Source organism: Toxotes jaculatrix, chromosome 10, assembly GCF_017976425.1.
Source record: "Toxotes jaculatrix isolate fToxJac2 chromosome 10, fToxJac2.pri, whole genome shotgun sequence".
Lineage (NCBI taxonomy): Eukaryota > Metazoa > Chordata > Actinopteri > Toxotidae > Toxotes > Toxotes jaculatrix.
Genome location: NC_054403.1, coordinates 13,131,611 through 13,153,435, shown reverse-complemented (window position 1 = coordinate 13,153,435; position 21,825 = coordinate 13,131,611). Strand labels below are relative to the sequence as shown.

At 43.9% G+C, this 21,825-nt stretch overlaps 1 long non-coding RNA gene across 1 annotated transcript in view; it reads right to left on the bottom strand.

Annotated features, from left to right (window-relative positions):
• Positions 1 to 21,825, bottom strand: part of LOC121188486 — a 29,720-nt gene continuing 7,895 nt past the window's right edge. The window contains exon 3 of the long non-coding RNA XR_005894707.1: positions 1 to 756. This is a non-coding gene — a long non-coding RNA (uncharacterized LOC121188486). The remainder of the gene's footprint in view (positions 757 to 21,825) is intronic.

The window sequence follows — 21,825 nt, the reverse complement described above, 5'->3', positions numbered from 1 at the left end:
AGGGAGAGAAACTGTGAGGTATAGAGAAGGGAGGGCAGGCAAAATACAGTATAGAGAGTGAGCGAGCGAGAAGAAGCTGAAGAGATAGATAGAGTAGGGTTGTTATGTCAGAGGCAGTCGAGCTGCTCTCATCTTGCCATTATCTCAAGCACCCTCACATTACCATAATAATGGCTTTTAACCAAATGTAGCACTCTCCAAAGCAGCACAGGCAGAATCTGTTTTAACCAAATGTAAAACACTCATCGGCTGGCAGAATCAGAGGGGCTTAACGTTAACATCACCGTAGACTGACGAGTGCTGTGTGGAAGGCATGTGTGGGTTTGAGTGGGAGTTTCAGGCTGGATATAGTCTACTGATGTAGTCTTGATTATACACATAATGTACAAAGATCATTTTATGTGTCACATACGCACCTTTCAAATATACATCCCTGTTTGACTGCGTGTGTGCATGTGCGTACGCATCAGCGTTTGCCTAACCATGTGTCTGTTCCTGACCGCGCTACATGTGCTGTACGTGTATATACATGTGTCGGAGTATAAGTGCGTGTGAGTGCGTGATTGTGTGAGTCAGTGTCGAGCTCCAGGTCTGGCCAGGTACTCTGCGTGTGTTTCCCCCGTCCAGATGGCCTCTCGGCAGGCCTGGGCCGGGGCGCAGGGTGTCCTCCTGCCCTCCCACCCAGTCACCGCAGAAGGTCGACTCGACCGCGCCGCCCGCCTGCCCTGCGATGCCGCCTTCCAGACCAGCAGCTCCCTGCCAGAGGAAGAAAAAGAGCCAGAAAATTGAAAGCCAGTTTGTGCCATCTATGTCATTAGACAGGTCATATACAGTTATAATGATCTTCTGTTAAACGGACCAGAGGAATACACATGAAATTCACATTTTTTAACACCCTCTTTCTCTCTCTCTCTCACATGCTCATATTTCTGTCTTCCCTCTTATGTTGCTCTGTCTTCTTCCCCATTGTCCCTCTTTCATTTGAAGTGTCTCTTTGTATAAAGAATAATGTTACAGTTATAGTGCAAGTGCATGTGTGCAGTGTGCGGTGCCAGGAGGGTGTGGAGACCCACAGATGGTCGGGGTGGTTCCCACTCTGTGAGATCTGGGTCAGAGCCCGCTCTCAGATTAGTGGGCCTCACTCGTGAAGCACCACCCACAGGTTTGTGGGCAGACCTGGATCTGACACAGAGGTTTTGTTTTGTTACAGAGCGACACTCATCAGCGATATCATATTGTTTCCGCCAGCTCTTGAAAATAGGGATGTCACCTTTGTGTGCACCTGACTGTTGTATTATTACATATTGTTAGGGCTTTAAAATTGACTGTGAGTACTCCTGCATAGGAGATTTAGCTGTATGCCTAAAATGTTAATGTAAGTGAAATTTAAATTATTGTACAGTACAGTGTTAAAACCCTTTTGCATGTAGTCCCTATCTCATTCTGGGGGTCCGTCCAGGCCTGCAGAGCTCAAAAACAAGGCAGTCCCTTGATAATTCCTTTCAATGTCTCCTTTGGCAGAAAAACTACAACGCAACAGCAAAACAAAGGCAATTTTCGAGCTGCTATGATGAAAACAACAAACAACAAATCTGTGGATGCACATAAACGCCAAGAGGTTCCTGAACTATAAACACAATGTAGATAATAGCTGTAAGAACTGAATAAAAAGTTTCAATAAATGGTATGCGCTAATTCACAACTTAAGTGTGTGCACATGGTCAGTTTGGAGCAGAGGTGTAGCTGGTGGGTGGCCCTCTGAATATCATAGTATTTAGTGTCTTACTGATCAGCAAGATGAATGCTTTTGTTGCTACAGTTGCTTGACTCTGTTCAGGAACTTAAGGTTGTGCATTCAAGTGGTATTGGTCTAGCACAGCTGTGGCTCAGCGGACAGAGGGGGTTGTCCACTTGTCGTTTCGATCCCCAGCTCCTTTTGTCAATACGTCGAAAGGTCCTCGAGCAAGATACTCAACCCTACTTTGCTCCCGTCAGCAGGCCACCACCTTGCATGTTTGCTCACTCTGTTTGTGGTGCTATTGGCGTGTGTGTGTATATGGGTAAATGTAAAGCACTTTGGATAAGTAGATAGATTTACCATCTTTCATTTGACTGCAGCCTTGGCTCAGCTGTGGTGCTGGACTGGACCTGTCAGATCATATTTCATGTCTTCCCGGTACCTGAAGCGACGCAACCACACCAGCGCAGTGGCAGGGTTCGGTTTCAACTGAATCCCTGCTAACAGCACAATAAATCACAGGAAATATACAAAAAAGGGGTAAAAAGGGAATTATGTGAGATTTCTTTTTTTAAAAAAAAACGGACTGAGTGTGCAACCAAAGCCCCACTAACCCACCTAAATGCTCTTTTGGGTAAGAGGCTATAGAGCTGGCTAGTCAGTAATCCAACGCACATAAGTGGGCATGACAGAATGTACAGAGTGGAAATGGTGTCACAGTGTGTGCAGCAGCATCCAAGTGGTTTAAGCCACAGCATGCCATCGCAGATTCTGTCAGCCTTCGTTCTTTACAATGATGCTCATGCTCTTCACACGCGCACACGCACACGCACACACACACACACACACACACACACACACACACACACACACACACACACACACACACACACACACACACACACACACACACACATATACACACACACACACACACACGAGTTCATGCACACACATGGATACACATCAGCCTGGCGTCGTCAGACCAATTCATGAGCTCGCTGATTGGTCTGGTTTCCAGGCTAGATATACATTGGTACATGCATTGCCATGTGCACAGACCCACACACGCTTACAAACACACATTCCAAACCAGCCTAATGAATTAATTACAATCACATCCAGTGTGTTTGTGTGTATGGGGTGCTAATAGGAAGTGACAGGGGCTGCGGCGATGTACTCATCACTCCAGGCTTCCTGTCTTTCCCCACTGCCTCTCCTGACACCCCCACCCACCCAATTCAGCCCACCCCTCCACCCCCCAATCACCCAGTTCAGCTTGACATTTCTATCTTTGTAGTGTGGTCACCTGTCATTCTTTGAGCTGCCTGTTAGCTCATCACTTGTACTGACATAACTGCATGTGCGTGAACACACACAAATCCATGTAGGCAGCACACATACACATCCTCTGCATGTCTGCTCTCACCTAGTAATTACACATACATACAATGAGCAAGGACAACAAAGACGCAACACAGCTTTAACAACCATGACATATGTGTGTGTGTGTGTGTGTTATGTATTCATCACGTTGTGGAAAGAAAAATCTGTTCACTTTGTCACATGTCTATCTAGTCTCCACAAGATTGGCCGTTTAGGGGTTTTAGCTGGTTTTAAGGTTGAGGTTAGAATGATGAGTAAGTTAAGGTTATGGTGGACCTCTGTAGAACATAGTCTATGCAATGTCCCCGCAAGTATAGTAGGACAGTGTGCATGAAGTTTGTGTGCATGAAGGTGCTTGGTTCAGGGACTCCAACATACAGCTGAAGAAAATGATTAAAGCCTCCAAGGCAAATATGTGGCATCTCACCTCATTCATTATGTAATGGGAGTAACAGCCCTCCTCCCTCTCCTCTCCTCTTTCTCCTCTCCTCGCCTCCCTCTCTCCACCCCGTCCTCCCCTCAGCCTTCACCTTCTGTTCACCACCTGTACGGGAACAGATTCTCTCCTCTCTCTGCATGACACTTCAATCTGTTCTACAGCAGATAGAAGGATCAAGTGTTGATATTTTTATTTTTGTTTTTTATGTCTTATTACCCCCCCGTCTTGTCTCCAGCACGTGGCAGTCGGTGACTGACGTGCCTGGACGCCGCCTCAGGTCAAATTCAAAAGGTTAAAGGTCTGACATTTGAACATAGAGCCAGCAGGGTTGATGTTCACATACACGTGATGTCGTCCATCCACACACATGCAGGCAGCGGGCATTTCTGCATGTTGTGTGTGCAAGCATCCGTGTATGTATGTACGTCTGTGACCTTAAGAAAATGGCTCACCCTATTTCACATGTGAGGTTGACAAGCTTTGCAGCTTTAATCTACTGTCAATTTTTATATTCATTATTAGCTTTGTCAACAGTTTTGTATAAAGCCTGATGATCTAAAATAACAAGGAGAAGATGTGAATGACAAGATGATTGCAAGAAGAAAGTGTGAGGGAGGGATGGATGATACACATGGATACAGGAAGACAGAAGGAACAGCAGGTGAAAGGAGAAATCATTTACATAGTCGCTTTCAAACACACATGCAGGTTATGGAGAGGTGGCAACAGAGGGCTGATGGTTCCTGCTCAATGCTAAAGATACAACTGATGACACTTCCATTAATCCTGTCAGTCCTCTCCCTCCATCTCTCTCAATCCCCCTTCTTTTTCTCAGTCCTTTTATAGATGAAAGACTTCCACTTTTTCTGTCAATGGCCTGCAGTCATCTGAATTAAACATTGATTTTATCGGAAGTTTAGTCACTGCGTCCGTGACGATTCGCTGCCTCTTCAAAAACCATGTGCGAATGTCTCATCGCAGAGGAACGCAGAGCCGAGGAGAGAAGGATGAAGGAGATGAGAGACGGAGCAGAGAGAGTTAGAACAGAGGAGACGAGGAGCAGGGCGGGGGGGCGGGTGGTTGGGAGATTTCAAGAGGACGACATTAAAACGAGAGAAAGGAGACAGACGGGGACAGGGGGAGCCGTGGAGGGAGACAAGGAGAACACAGGGGGGATGAGAAGAAAGAACAAGGGATTCGGCGAGCAGCAATTAAGAGAGGAAGGAGGGAGAGGAAGAAAGACTCAGTGGTGGATGAGGCAGGGCTCACACAGAATAGAAAGGGGAAAGAGTTTTTTGAAGTGCGATGTTCAAATCTCTCTTTTGTTCCCATCATTGTCCAACACCTGCCACAACTCATCTCTGCAAAACTCCCTCTCTTTTCCTCCCATTCCCATCCTCCCTCACTCCCACCATCAACAAAGAGACATCACTGCTAATCAGCTGGGCTACTACCACACAGGCCCACGTTCTCCTTCTTCTGAAATATTAAGAAGTTCCAGCATCCTCGTCCAGGCAGTTGCTGCTGCTCACACCGAAAGGATCAAAAATAAAAATAAAAACAATTATAGCTTTGACGTGCCCATAGAGCCTCCTCTCTCTCACATCCATAACCTCTGGTAACAAGGTGGGGGGGGGGTGAGGTTTTGTTGACATCCGGTTCTCGAGCACGCCAGCCAAACCAAGATAAACAGAACAGGTTGACCTCTAGCTGTGAACGCTCAAGCTTTGCCGTCACCTAACCCCCGGCCAAAACTTCTTCTTCTGTATATTTCTTTCCCCTCTTCCTCCAACAGCGGTTTGTTGTTGGGCACCCTGAGGAGACGAGGGAGATGAAAGGGAGCTGGTCTCAGGGGAGCACCAGTGTTGAACGGGGAGGCCCTGTGCTCTCTCGGCACTCATCCCCGCAGCGGCATGCCATCTCTGGGATGAAGCATCTCCAGAGTGGGAAGGCAGGATTTGGGTCCTCCGGTTCATGTTCACCCCTCTGCATAAGTGCATTGTACACACAACGTTTACACACAGACAGATGCACACACCTTGGAGGATGTGGTCCCGAGTGAACATTACAGATAAAACTCAGATTCAGTCTCTGCAGTATTCATGTTGGTAGGGTGTGGTAGACTCCAGGGAAAGTAAAAAGCGAATTCAACATAGATAACAGCAAAAGTGCGTTAAGGAAGCAGAATAAAACTAATGGGCGAGTTTTCATAGAATTCATGAATATCTCTCTCCTCTCCTCTCCTCTCCTCTCCTCTCCTCTCCTCTCCGTTCCTCTTTTAAGGTCTTCTGGCAGCTCACGGCGGAGTTCCCTCACACCCATGGCCCCGGGGTGGCACAGCTTTGGCTCCCAGAGTGCACTACTGCACTAGGAATACCTTCCCATGTGGGTCAATCTGTCTCTCTCTCTCTCTCTCTCTCTCTCTCTCTCTCTTTCTATCTCTCTCCCAGTGTCTCTCTCCCCCTCGCTCACTCTCTTTTTGCTGCAGTAGGTATGAATAATTAAACCTGCGTTTCCTCTCCTCTCATGTCATGTCTCTGTCTGCCACCCCTCCTCCTGCCCTCTCCACTGTGTCTCTCACTCAGGCTGAAGTGTTATAACAGAAGTGAGTCATTTAGAAGAGGGAAAAGGCTGCGGATCAAGGAGAGTTGAGTTCAGTTTGGAACTTGGCATGTTACATAAGCTGTCACTGTGTGTTATTGACTGAGAGAGAGAGAGAGAAGGGGGGAAGGATGGAGGAGAGGGATAGAAAATGAAAGAGAGAGAGGGAAGGAGGAAAGGTGAGACTGCGATAATGGTGAAAGAGCGAGAGAGAAAGAAGGAGAGCGAAGGATCATAAGAGAGTTACTGGCGTGCGGAGTGGTGTAGCAACAGAGGTGATAAAGTTGCATTTTTGGTGCTGTGAGCTGCTTTTCATGGGCAAAACACATGTCACAATTTGTAAAAAGCCCTTCAGAACCTGAAGTATCTATTGTTGCAAGGGTGACAAATGTATAGCCCTTGCATGTGGAGATGAAAAGTTTCCTCTATTATGTTTCACTATCTTTTTCTTTTTTTTTTTAACTGGGAAAGTGACTCACTGAAACAAATCTGTCTTTGAAGGGAGTGTCCTGGTCAAGATAGCAGCAGAATATGGAACACAGAAGTTACAAAACACAACAGAGACTTATACAAGTGAAATCTGAAACTGTTCAGTGCCAACTCATGCTGAAGTGATTATATGTAAACGCAGAATATGTGAAGAATTTATGTTTAGGATTTATACTCTGACCTCTGAACTAGCTTTTGGCTTTGCTTCATAAAATTGATAAATAAAATCATAAAATAGATATGGTATCCTACAAAAAAAAGAGTTGAAAGATTTGTTTAGGGAACAGCATTATATGCTAAAACTGTGGTTGTAACTTTGCTGTACTCTAAAAAAAAAAAAAAAAAAATCGAATGATTTTATAAATGAAAGCTTCTTGCACAGTGTTACAAACCTACAAACCTGCCCATACCTTCACGCATCTGGTGCTTAAAAGGGCACATTTAAAATGTGGATGTTTGGTTGTTACATGGAAAAAAAATATAAAAATATCATAAAATATCCGGACGAGTAAAAGGCAGTGAAGAAGAGTGCGTGTAATATTACTGTAAAGAATCTGTGTCTAAGGGGAACTGACAGCTGACTGATAGCGATAAGCTGATAGTTACAAAGTGACTTGGCAAATACAGAAACAAATTGAAGCTGGAATTAAAACCAAGAATGGACTTGAGCACTGCAGCCCTGTACAAATCAAGGGGAACTGTTTTTGAAGTGGGCAAATAGATGGGAGTTATATGTCTAAACTAAACATGGTCCATTTAAAGGGACCAGCAAACACGACGGTTCTTATATCTTACGTGGATGAGACACTGTACAGAGCATAAACACTGGTTTCCCTGTTCAAATCCAGAAACCACTGTATCACTTTTAGTCTCTACCTGTAAAAAAACTTATTTCATCAGCCCACAGATCACATCAAAAGAATCACATAACCATGTCCCTGCACACCATTTTCACCAGGAAGTACCCGTTTACCCTTCTCTAACCCGTGCACACATCTACCTCTCCCTCTCTTCAATCTTCCTTCTTCCCTCCATCTCACTGGCAACTCCTTCCCTCTTTCCGTCTCTCTTCCCTCAGGTGCCGTATTACCATAATGGCTTCTTGTGACGGTGATGTACTAAGCAGCAGTATGGAAATGCAACATGCCACAGCGCACATTATCAGAGCTGAATGCATTAGGTGTCGTTTGTGTGAGTATACAGCTGTGCGGTCATTATGTGTTAAACTGAGGAGGGAGGGAGAGTGATGGTAAACTGTATTCCATTTACAGTGTAGTTAAGGTATTCTGCAGCCTGCGTGCAAAGAGGAGCGAGGATTAACAGGGAGATGAAAACAGGGAATGAAAATGGCCTCTTGTTATTCTTTTTTGAACTCATACGGTATTCACTGCTGAACAATTGTGGCATGTTTAGCCACTGAACTGAGGCAGGTCTGCGTGTGATGGCACGACCTTCATGTAAATCTGCTCATAATCATGACAGATGTAGATGGTTGCAGAAAGAAAATAGATGGCATGATATGATTGTGTGCTCTCTCCCTAAACTGTCTCCACTTAGAATTTTTACCCAGGCTCTACAGATAGCAGTGTCTGTTGGTCTGTCACCGCTTTGGTCCAGACTGAAATATCTCAACAACTATTGGATGAATTGTGATGAAATTTTGTCCACACATTCATGGCGCCCAATCCTGACAACGGTCTCACACTAGTCCGCTGATCGACAGCAAAGACAGTCAGCAAGAAGACTGATAGCAAGTTCGTAAATCAAAAACCAAAGTTCAGTGTATTCACTGCTAGTTTTAATGTATATGTACACACCCTAAAACTTAGTCAGGACAAAAAGGCTTTAAAACTGTATCTGGATATGAAAAACTTTGTATCTCTTACACGAGCCAAACCCTTGAGCACCAAAACTTTTTTACTCTCCACTCCTTTCTTTAATCTCTGCTTTTTGAAAATCTGCATTATTTTTCTATATTTTTGTTGTAAATTCTGCTTTATCAATAAAGTTAAAATAAGTAAACATAAATGTAAAATAAGGTAGCATTTAAAATACTTAAAAAAAAAAAAAAAGTTGCCAGGAAGGAAATACATCCAATGCATTTGTTAGAGTTCAAGAATGCACACGGCATGTTTTGGATAGTAGCTCTGAATGCATAACTTTCGTGTGTTTACAAGAATAATCCACAGGGCACTGTTAATAAAAAAAAAAAGGGATAGTTTCTCATCCTGCACCATCATTGTTTCAAAAATTTTTATGATCAAATATCTGCACAGCTAATGACATCCCCATCAGCTTCAGACATAATTTGTCAATTTGCACTAAATAGAAAACGTTAACATGTTAAAATGCAACAAACATCGGAGATGCTAAACATTTTTAGCATTGTCATCATTATCGTTAGCAACCATATACAGTACGGCCTCACAGAGCTGCCAGCATGGCTGAAGACTCTGCCTTTTTACTAAATGCATGAGCGTGACATGCATGAGCTGTGTGCATTACCAGTGGCACACTAACCCCAACTCATTTCCATTAGCTGATTGTTGTTCATTTCCCCTCTCCTCTGGTTGTGAGTTCACTGGAAAGGATTCAGACAGATTTAATGGTAAATCCTCCACTTTGTCCCGAATAAGGACACCAGGCTAATCACTGAGGTTTCAGCAATAATCAGTTTTTATTTTCCATCGCTGAAACATTTTACCTCTTTTGTGTTGCTTTCTGTATTGATGACTTTCCGCTTCCTCTTTCTAAGAACACTGACCTCGTCTCTCTCTTATTTCCTCCCGTGCGTGTTTGTATATGTGTGTTGCAGCAGGTGTGAGTGTGTGGTCTGAGGTTCGCCTCTTCCCTGCAGTGAGACCCTGGGATGAGTCACTGTGTTGCCGTGGGGACACTGCCATCCTCATAAATATAGCAAACCCTAAAGTGCAGAAAAATGTTCCTGTTTGAAACTGGGCAAAAAAAAACTGAAGGGAAAAATATGTATGTATATGAATATTTCAGTTTTTATATAAGCTCTGGGAGACTCTGACAGCCTGTTGTGGAAACATTGTAAGCCAATTAAAAATAAGGTTTATTTTAATGTACACTTTTGATAAGTGTAGATGCACAGGATGAATTTGTGCAGGTAAGAAAAGTTTTTTTTTAAGAAAAAGACAGAGCTCAAAGTTCATACGAGTCACGGAGATGGTGTGCTTTTTTGTTAAATAAAAGTAAAGAGGGTGGGGGGAAAAAAGGAGAGTGTATCCGTGGGCATTGCTTCAGGGCATCACACTCTGAGTGCCAGACAGGGAGAGATAGAGAGAAAGACAGAGGAGTAGAGGAGCATCCTGTCACCTATCAATCTCTCCTCTTCAGGTTTTATTTATTTTACTGTTTTTTTCATTCTCCTGTTTACACAAATTGTTTTTCCTTCAACCTCTCTGCTTTTCAAATTATGCACTTCTCACTGTGAATGCGTGCTATTGTTGTGGAAACTCGAGAGACGGGACAACGAGGGCCCCGAAACTGCAAATCTCTTGTTTTTGTATTCAGCCTGTCAAAGTTATCGCTGTCAGTTTTCATTTACTGTACAATAACAGTAGAGTTTATGCCTGTATTAGTGCAAGTGAAATGTGTGTTTACAACTGTATGCTCTCTCTTTCAAGTGTCTCTGTGCCTCTGCCACCATTTTTCCCTGCGCTTGAAATTATTTGTTGTATCCCGACAGAACAGATGATGGAAATCAGTTTTTGCAGCACTAACTCTCTGTGATTCACGCTAACCACAGCCTCAGAAACGCTTGCACAATCGCATTTCCGCCAAACTGGGTGAGAAAGTCAAGAATTCATTTATAGTCTCTACCCACTCAATCCTTTTCACAGTCCCCAGGGACTCTGAAAAGATCACCAGTCAGTCAGTCACAGGGCCATCACAGAAAGACAAACACTCTCTCACACTCATATTCACGTTCAGACAACATTTCTCATAGTGTGGGAGGGAAGCAGAGCATTACGAGGAAGCCCATACAAACACCACACAGCTGAGCAGCCATGACGCCTTTACGAGTGAATATAATTTTTTATTAAATCAGTTAATAACTATATGCCTGGTTTTCAGATCAGAACAGACCAGAAAAGCATCCTGCTCTCTGCTGTTATTTTCTTGCTGTTACCAGCAGGATATTTTTCATCCGGTGACACTTTAATAAAGCTTTTGATTTGCTGGCTGCATTGTGCTGCCCAGCACCTGCCTGACATCAGAGAAGGACTTGTTAAATGCATCAGCCTCATGGCACTGTTAAGACTTCAAGTTGTAGTTGCAGTTCATGGTCTGCACCTTAAAACCCAAGGCCACCAGGGCGCCTCAGTGTTAAAGGACTGGTTCAGCATTTTGGGAATTATACGTATTGGCTTTCTCTAAAATCATTATGACTTCTATTATTTATTTTTATAGAAGCAAAACAAAACAACAGGTGACTTAACATGGACAGATGTGACAGAACACACATACAGCGGGGAAAAGAATCGCATTTCAGAAACTCAAACAGAGGATAGGGCATAAGTGCAAGATGGATGTTGACATGGCGCATAAATTTGTGCGTGCGGGGTTGAAACAGATTTCCTTTCACTGAAATGAAAGCATGTATAATGTGACAAAAAAATTGATAAATAAAATTTGAAAAAGGAAAGAAAACAAAAAAGACAAAAGTGGATAAAGTGTTATAATAATAATAATAATAATACAGTTTAGAAATTTACTTCCTGGACTCTTCTTGTCACTGTGAGGCTGCCAGGCAACCAATGGAGATGCTGCCCAGCCAAGAAATAATCTGGCACACACTCTACCCCTTGAAAAATCACAACGTGATGTGTCAGTTTTACACTTCTTTGTATGGATTAAATAAGATATGAAATCTTAATTAGTCCATTACAGGTGCTGGTAAACAGATTTTGTTACCTTTGGACAGAGCCAGGCTAGCTGTTTCCCCCTGTTTCCAGTCTTTGTGCTAAGCTAAGCTAACAGTAGTTTCATATTTACCACACAGATATGAGAGTGGTATCAACAGCTAAATAAATAAATATAAAATGTGGAAAAAAAGAAAACTAAACAGATGTATTAGGTTGTTAATCAAAGGGATAGCTCTGGATCGATGCCTGCAGCATGTCTAAAATCCTGGCTAGAGCCTGTGTTTGTCATCCAGTGACACATGACTGTTGAATTGTTAGCTGCATTACAGTCCCGTGTCGCCCAACATCTGTCTGGCATCACAACGGGTCTTTTTAAAGGCATCTTACAAACATAAGTCAAAAATCAGGCCAATGACACTGGCAAGACTTAAGGTTTTAGTAGTAGTGCCGCAATAAATTAAAACATTTTGTGATACTGAGTTTCTTCTAAACTGGCAAGAGGAAAGAGGGACGTTATTTGCATTATTATTTGAACAATACTCTTTGTCAGGGCTATATTTTTACAAAACCATCATAAAGTTCACCCCTTTTTCCCTGGTTATTGAGGAGCTGCTGGTGTCTGCCTTCTCCAGCTTGTTGGACTGAGTGGGACAGATGGAGGAATCCCTTTCTCACTGCCCACTCCTGCTTCAGCTTTCATCCCCTGGGGGGACTCACATCTCCCTCAACACAGAGGTGTTTTCAAATTAAATACTATCTAATGAACTGGAAAACTTGCCCCCACCCCCCCATCCCGCTCTGTTCGTGTGTGTGTGTGTGTGTGTGTTGTGTGGCGTACATACTGGGGTGATGCTGGAAAGCAGGGACGGGAAAATGAAAGGAAAACTGTGTGAGATTAAAAGAGAGAGGTATTTGCATTGCAATCTAGTGATTGCACAGCCTGTGTGTGGCATCATGAAGCGTGTGTTCGTTAATTGTATATCTCTGCAGTTCTAATTGCTTTAATTCCCTGTAATTAATCAGTAATTGCAGTGAGGAGCCACGCACAGCTTCGCTCTGAAGGCAAAAGAACTTTTCAATATGGAGTACATAAATATAGATGAGAGAAAGGAACCGACGGAGATGGTGTGGAAACAGAGACGAAAGGAAAGAAAGAAAGAAAGAAAGAAAGAAAGAACGCAAAAAAGAAAGACAGAGAACCTACTATATTTAGTCTTCTTTTAAAGGCATGAGCATTGAAATATATGTCCGAGTCTCATTTCTCATTAATGTATTCTGGTGCAAATGAAAATGAGAGATTACGGGTAAAAGTGGAGCAGTCCCTACAGACTCACAGCAGTGCTGCAAATAAATCCCCACAACTCAGAGGAAAACTGCAGAGACACTTGACGGTTTGTCCACAAAGTAGCGACACTGTTGAGGCAACATTTTACTGCACCTCCTGTCTGAGATCTCAGGGGTTCATGTGTTCGTGTCTTTTTCTATTTTACTTGTTCAAAGGTCTCTGCATCTTTTTGTGTGTACAGATGGCAAGGGTGTGGCAGAGAGATTCCTGTCCCATCAGCCCACGAGAGAACAGGACTGAGAAGAGAATCCCTCCCATTCAATATACTGTTGCAAGGTAATCCCCTCCTCTGTCTCTCTCTCGCTGTGTCCCTCTCTTTTTCTTGCTCTCTCTACCTCCTCCAAGCCCTCACGTCCTACCTCACCCTGCCCCCTCATTAATTCCCAGTTAAGACAGCAGCCCACCCACCCACACACCTCCTTATTGCACATATTGCACATAAATGCTTTTTCTGGTAAGACTTTTAATTTACAGAGGTTTGAGCTGAGGCTAGCAGACTCACTGAACTGTGTTAATGTGTGTGTGCGTGTATGTATGTGTTTGTGTGTGTGTGTGTGTGTGTGCACGTGGGGGAGTATGCGTATGTTGTATAATGATCACTTCTCTGTTCCTTTCCCCAACCCTGGATGAAAGCAAACCTTTGTCATTGTCGATCGTTTTTTAAATGAGAATCGGTGGCTGGTCTTCGGTGACCTGCTGCGCCCCTCCGTCCTCCTCTGGCTTCTATCTGCCCCCTTACACCCCACCCCACCCACACCCACCTCATAAATGGCCCCGGCTTCCTCATAACAAGCTGGATTCTCATAGATCTCCATCAATTTGTGTCACACCAGGGATTCCCTGAACAAAGATGCCTTTGCCACATCACCCACAACATCTATGCATTATTAAGGCTAGAAAAACAGGCTGCAAAGTGATGGCCACAGTCCTAGTTACAGAGCTAAAAGATACAAAGCAGAGCGAGAAACAGGAAGATGAAGCAGACAGAAAGACAGAGGGAGAAAGAGAGAGACTAACGATAAAAGACTAACATTTTAAATGCCAAATGTGGCCATGCATTCCTCAGTATGTTAGTGATGTGACTGTTAAGCAGAAAGCTTCCTCCGCGGCTCTCTATACTGTGTTCGTTCATTAAAGAGATTTCCCAAGATGCAGCTCATCCACGAACAGCTCACATCAGCGTGTGCATGGCGAGGCTTGCGTTGATCTCTAAATGGTAGCACAATACTATTAAAATGCGGCATGTCAAAAGGCCCTATGCCGGATAAAGGACATTTAAGCTGCCGCATGCTCAGCTCCTTAGAGTCCTCAGAGCATGCTGCTCTGCACAGTTCACACTTACACCAGGTGCTATACATATTAACTGATCCATCGCGCGTCCAGACAGGACAATTAAAATAAAATAACATGACATGTAACCTGAAAATTCCCTTAGGCCAACAATTCACCTTTAAACTTAATTTATGATGTCACGATCTTTGACAAATCACACATGATTTATGAGCAGGAATCTCTCTCTGTGGCACAATTACAAACTGGACAATCAGGCTCTAATTTGGGATTTAATTAAAGGAGGTCAGTGTGAAGAAGCTCCACTGACAAAAAAATGAAGGATACGTTAACTCAGAGAATGCTTCACTGAGTATTTAGCCACTAATGAGTTTCATTTAACTGCGGCACTGAAAGGTCATGAACCTCAACGTGGGTCCACTTGACCATAAAATCACTGTACAGGCTCATTGTCAACCACTGTGGACATCCCGGATTAATAACAAAGCCACAGAGAGGAGTAGGCAACATTACACCATGAGATAAAAAAAAACATGTGACTCACAGTGAATGACAGTGAAGTTCCCCTAGTCTTAATGAAACCCAAACCGCTGTTTCCATAAACCTTAACTCAGTACCTATTTTAACTCAAATCATCGACTTTCCCTAAATCTAACCAAATGTCAAAAACAGAATTGTCACAGCATAAAGAGAGATTTACAGATTTATGGTTCAACAGTGATTTGAAATGGTTTTGGAGGCCACTGACAAATTACGCTTTCCTGCCAATAAGTGCATCGGATCAGTAAACACCTCTATGTGTTGTTCCAGGGGACCAGGACAAACAACATATTTTGTTTTTTAATTTGGAGGAGTTGTTAATGGGTTGTTATCATGATCATACACCCTGTTGGCTATTACCCTTGCTCCCCCTCCCTCCCCCACTGGTCTGGCCCTGCCGGCGCACACGCAAACACACAACTTCCCGAGATCACAGTGCACCTTTACCTTCTCAACAGTCGCAGTAATAAGATCAAACTTGCTCGGTGAAACCCAACCTTTGTTTTATCCGATGGAGGCATGAAATGAGATTCTATTAATACCCACAGCCCAATTGGGCTGGCTGGCTGACTCCCAACGGAGGCAGCACTGAAAAGGTTAGGTGCGGCAATTACGCAGGTGGAGTTGCAGAGGAGATGGGGGTGAGGAGGAGATGATTCTGCCTTGATCACTGGCTCTGAACAAGGTGTTATCAGCTGCAGCAGAGAGAGGGGGAGAGAGAGAGGGAAGATGGGATGGCTGCCAGAACGGCGTTAATGACTCGCCTTGTTTTTTGAAGCGAGGAGTTGCCTTTTCAAAGGCAAGGCAATTAGAGGGGGACTTGTTCTGTTGTGCTTGGGCTACTGCAGTGACTTAGTAAGGCTGTCACCTACTGGCCAATCAATGCCGGACAGGAGCGACTGGTGAAATACTAACACACACACAGTGACATGACGTAAGGGCTGTGCTACACAACTGCAACTATCCATAATCTATGCTACCTTTTCTTTAAACACGCATTCCCGCCTTCTCATCTCCTAACAAAGACGACACACGCACGTTAGTGTTTGAGTGAGCGAGCGCAGGGTGACATGCATGCAGTATAGTTATTATACATCTGAGTGCTTTACATGGCAGCCGCACACTGTACGTAAAGCTCAGGTGACACAGATAATTGGAACCCTTCAAATCTCATTATGCTGCCTTGCTCAAAAGAAAAGAGAAAACATGGAGAAATTTGCCCCCATTCTCGTTCCCCAACCTCTCTTTTTGTCTCTTTGGATTATCCGGTAGCGCAGCAACACACCCACCATTAGTTTGCTGCTGCTGCTGACCCCAGTCATTCATTTAATTGGCTGTTAATTGCTATTCTCTCTACAAGACACAATGTATATGTGGAGCTATATTTAGGCTCGCCCCTCGATGGCTCTTCATGCTAAATTACAACTTTCAGCCAGGCGCTGAAGGGCCCCATTGTGGCCTGTCGTTCTCCCCCTCTGTGACTGACTGACAGGCTAGGGAAGGGGGGAGACATCCCTCCCTCCTTCTATCCCTCCCTCCTTCTCTTCTTCGCTCCTTCCCTCTTTCTATTAGTTGCTGTACTGTAGAGTCTGACACCTGGATCAGGCTGCTTGTCACTCCCTCTGTCCTCATCTGTTTGACACAACAGCAGCAACTATTCATCTGTTGCCAGGGACGTCTGAGGACGTCACCCAGTCTACATCAGTTTCTCATCAACTTCTGTCTGCTGTGCTATTTGCCGAGGGAAAGACGATGTTTTCATTTGGCAGATTTTACAACGTGGCCTGTGAAAAGGCTAATTCCTCTGCATCCGTGTCACTCGTTCTCTTTTATTTCCGTAGAACATCTCCATGAACGATTTTCACAGAACATCAAAGTTAAATTCCTAAAACTAATTTACTTTTTGCATTTCTTCACCCTCCCTGCATGTCCATATTAGCAAAACAGAGCAGACCAGCTGCATCTGACTCATGTAGGACTGCAACCCACACACACACAAACACACACACAAACACACACAGACAGGAATGTTTGTGACACAGATGTGAGTTTGATGGATGACATGGGCCAACTGCTGTCGTCATCCGGTGGAAATCCCGGATTACTCAGTCCCCCACCCCTCTCCCCCCACCCCGACTCATCTCATTTGTCCCTCTCTCCCCTCTGTCCATATCTCCTCTGTCTCCCTTTCTTTCTGTGTCTTTTTCTCACCAGCAGGACAAGCAGAACCACCGTTTGTCCAGGTTAGGCAAAGACGGGAGGTTAGAATGAGGGAACCTGTAGAGAGGAGGAGGAGGAGGGGGCAGGGTCCTGATTTATGGCTCTGACTTTTCATTTGTAATACCCTGATTATCTCTGGGGAGCTGGGTGGGAGGGCAGTGGAGTAAAGGGGTGGAGGCCTGACGCTGGTGAGAGGCCTGAGCAGCTTAATAATGTGTACATGGCCACAGCAGCGGTGGGACATAAGGCAACAAAAATGTAGCCCTCTTAAAATGAGACGGGGAGACACCAGAGCAGTGCAAACCTCTTGTTTCAGCAGATTCAGTTGTGCGAGTCTTTGATTTCACCTGCTAGCCACTTTTGTTCCCTGTCATGTTTTTGCCATTATTAAGCATCTCGGCACCTTTTTTTTCTTTCTTTCTTTTTTTTTTTTTTTTTGATAGAGATTGTAGGTGATAAAGACTTCAAATGAATATGCACTTGATTTGAATTTCTCCCTTTTGCTTTGCAGGATGTGAATCCAGTGAGACAGACAGTGATGAGATAATTAGTGCAAAGTCTCTCCTAATGACAACTGCTAACATTAGTTACAAGTCCCACAGACGCAGGTGTGTCATCGCGCAAACAGAGATTTATGCAGTTTGCAAAGTGAGATAATCTTCTCACTAGTTTCTTTAACTAAATAATCCAACCATCAGGACAAACTGTATTATTGAAGTGATAATGCTACTTTTGCGTGAAATGTGACAGATGATGTCTCTTTCACACATAAAATGATTTTCAGTGGTTGTGATCCCTCTCTGTTACAATCATTTGCTCATTCTCTCTCTTTCATGCTGACACCAACACACACGCGCGTGCACGCAGCTGCCTGAACACACAAAGGTAAGCTCGGCCCTGGAAATAACACCCTCATCATTGCCGCAATCGTCCTAATAATCATCATCATAAGATACACTGTTGTTATCGTAATCAGATCTGCGGCAGTACACAGCTTTAACAAAAATGCAGCATGACCCCTGCTTATAATGATTTGTACGGTTGTGCATGCACGTTAGCCCGGGAGTGAAATATCCAGTTTTCACACGGTGCTATTATCCCAGCACATAATACCTTGCTGATTATCCATTCAACGAAGGCGTAGCTATCGTAACTGTTATGATAATAGCACGCGTGGCTGTGATAATCCACACACCGGTGCTCTCTCCCTCTCTCTCTCTCTCAGATGCTAATGATGATAGTGGGTGGTCATACACACAAACAGCATTAGCCGGTGGGAAGCTTCTCCTGGTTCAGTGGTGAGCCAACTGATCGGCACACTGCCGTCAAAATCCATTTGACCCCAGCCAGGGCTGAGGGGCGCCGGACACGGAAGCGAGAGGGCTGAGGTTGAGAGCTCACATGGCTCGTCGGCTCCTTCTTAGCCCTGCAGATCATATCACAAGTGCTGATTAGCTCATTTAGCTGGATTGATCAAGAAGACACCTGTTTACCCTACGGCTTGCTAATATGTTGCCATGACAACAGCCAAGGACCCAATGTCTCCAACTCTGTCTGTCCTATCTCTCATTTTCTCCTTCCTCAATCTCTACTCTTACGACTCTGCTGGTGAGGCTCTCACTCTGGCTCTTCTTCTCACAACACACACACACACACACAGATGTCTCTCCGCTCAGTCCCTCCATCTGAAGTTGCTGAGGTAAGACGATCAGGTTTTCCACTCAGTGGAGCGAGAGCGCTCTCACCTCTTCCCCACGGTCCACCCAGCAGCACCTGTGTGTGTGTATATGTCTGTGTCTGCGTGTGTGTGTTTGTGTGTGTGTCTGTGTCTCTGTGCGACATTTTGGGTCCAAAGTGGAGGAGGCTAAAGCGCACAGGTGCAGTTCACATGTCAATAAACCATCTGAGGATGTGGAAGGTATAAATCATCAGGTTTTTAAAGTTCTTGGCTGGTGGATCACCGGTCAGATTTTTCATCTAAACAGCTGCAAACAAAACTAGTGCTAAGCGGGGGTAATTAAATGCATGGTTTCAGGTGGGAAATATTCAATTTCAGTCTCAGCATGATACAAAAGTTTACAGAAGTGGACATGCTGGAGGAGGACCACTTAGCTGTCTTCCTTCTCATCAAAGTGTTTTGAATTTGTCTTCATCCTTTTTGCCTCCCTCCCCTCCCTCTCCTTTCTCCTCTTCACTCGGTTTCGCTCCTTTCTCACCCTCCTTCACTCTGCTTCTCTCTTTCACACCTTACATCCCATGGTGGTTGACATGTGTCTCAGTAATGTCTCTGACTCTGTCTCTCCCGTTCTGTCTCACAGCTCCATTTAGGTCAACTCTCTAACCTGAAACAATGTGGCGGTCCCTTTCCCCACACCCGTTTTTACATATCTTCCTGTCCTTCATTTCCTGTGCTGCTCCTGTCTTCTCTCCTTTGGTCCTACTTTTTTTTTTTGTTTTACACTAGTTGTCAGTCTGTAGTTGCACTTGGAGTATCTGTGTTTTGTTGATCTGTCACATTTCGTCTCCTCCTCTCCTCTCCCTCTCACTCCTCTCTCCTTGGCTGTTTGTTTCTCCCCTTGACTCTGGCAGACTCATTATCTTTATAGAACAGCAGTGTGCGTTCGTCAGCAGTGATTAGCAACGTTTCATTCTAACATGGTTAAGGAAAGACAGTTTGATATTTGACGAATGAAGATATGGCATTCTCTAATCTTCCGCAGCAAAACTGTGTCATGGCAGATAGAGGCTTCGGTTAAGTTTTCCATAACATTAAAGCTTGCATTGATCATAATCCAATTAATGAAAAAAAAAAGAGAGAGAGACGGACAAAGAGGACAGAGGGAAAAAAAAGAAAAAAAGAAATGCTTGCCTCATTAAATAGAAAGAAATCAACTGTAATCAAATTGCTGAGTTCTCAGAACTGATGAAGAGTACAAATTTAAAGATCTAATGAAAATTCTTGCAGTTAACATAATTAATTTACAGCCCTTTTGATAAGTGGTAATGACTTGGAGATTATTGGTTTAAATGAATAGTTTTGTTGTACAGCAGCCGGAGAAGAGAGGAGTTGATGAGGTGGGGTGGGAGACGGGGTGGGGGGAGGGGGACCGTACGGGGGGGAAACACTATTCTACTTTCAAAGTTCCCAAGGAGATGAAGCAATGTTTTTTAAAAACACAATAAGACAATTAGACTCCCCTATAAACTAATTACTGCTGCTTTAATTCCTTTTCAGATTAAACTGCAATTGTAATAAGACGACGTCTCAAAGGAGATGTTTGTAAGCAGGGAGGAAAGACACATTTGTAATTAAAGGTGGAATAATATTTTTCTCACCAAACAAATATTTGCACAGAAGATAAAAGTGCAGACATCCATTTTGAAGACACTTGTAGGTCTCTCTCTCTCTCTCTCTCTCTCTCTCTCTCTCTCTCTCTCTCTCTCTCTCTCTCTCCTTTCTCTCTTTCTGTGGCGGTGAATTAGAGGAGATGCTTCTTTGCATCGCCTCCAGAAACAGACTAGCAGCCTGCTAACAGGAGGTGAACCACTCAGACATCTTCTCTGACAAGATATTAAGACACAATCTGATGAGTTAGGATTGTTTTGCTCTGAGGCTAAAAAGTGGGACACTTAACTCACAAGAAAGGAACTTTTCTTTTATTCCTGCAATGTTATTATTGTGAGAAAGCGGTGGTAATGCTATTATTGCTCAGATCCACCGCAGGCTCTTTCCCATGCTGTCAGCTAATGTTGATGATGCCCTCCCCTCAGCCGTTGCTCCGCACACTAACAGCATCGCCTCTGATGGACTCAAAACAACTAGTTTCAGCACGACTGACTCTCTCTTATCATAATTTGATTATTTTAATGATCTTGTTACTAAACCTCAGACGCTGCACTTGCATACACCCGGCGGGCAGCCATGGCTGAACGCATTGTATGAATCTCACATGAGGCTCGGGAAATGTCCAAGGGTGACAGTATACAGTGGTGTGTTTACCCATGTGTGTGCGTGTATAAATGCGTGCATGCAAATGTGCTTGTGTGCTAGTGTGCTGTCACTTTTCGCAGACAAACACAACCCAGCAGCACCGGCCACAGCCACACCGCCTGACACAGACAACAAGAAGGTTATGGAAGACTGTTCGCATACAGCAGCCCATTGCATTATCAGTCAAACACCAGAGCCAGAGGGGGCTTGATTGTGGCGTTTCATCATCGCCTATTGAATTATCTGGATTAATTTAACGCATTTAGGCCCGTGTGTTTTCCCCAGCTCGCAACTCTCCCGTCTCTTCGTTAGCGATAATTACACTAAGTGGGTCATCTCCTTCTGAGCTCCCTTTCTTTTCTCTCTCTCTCTCTCTCCCTACATAGCATTAGCATTTTCAACTTCTTAAACAAAGTTTGGCAAAAATCTAATGATATAAATGTTGTGATTCACTCTGCGTTCTGTGGATGAAAGCCTTGAAAAGCAGGCGGTTGACTCAGAGAGTGGAGGAGTAGAGCGAGAGAATAGCAGGGTTGAACTAGAGGTTTTCAAACTCACCTTTAATTTTATTTTACTTTCTCACACATTTGAGCTCTGAGTCACACAAATGCAGAAAGTGTGTGCCCTGGCTGTTTTAACCCGTGTGGGCATTGCTGGTCAGTAGAACTAGCTACTAATGCTGAGTTATAACATAATATATCACAAGTCACACTGGAGCAAATTTAGAAAAGTAGACCAGATTATGTAACAAAAGAGAATATATTTATTCCAGTGGTAATAGAAAATGAGTACAACGTGTTTGTCAGCGTCTTCACAAGTTTATCCACTGACCAAAAAAAAAAATTTTTTTTAATGCTTTAACCGACTATGAAAGGAATCAAAAGGTTGCCAAGG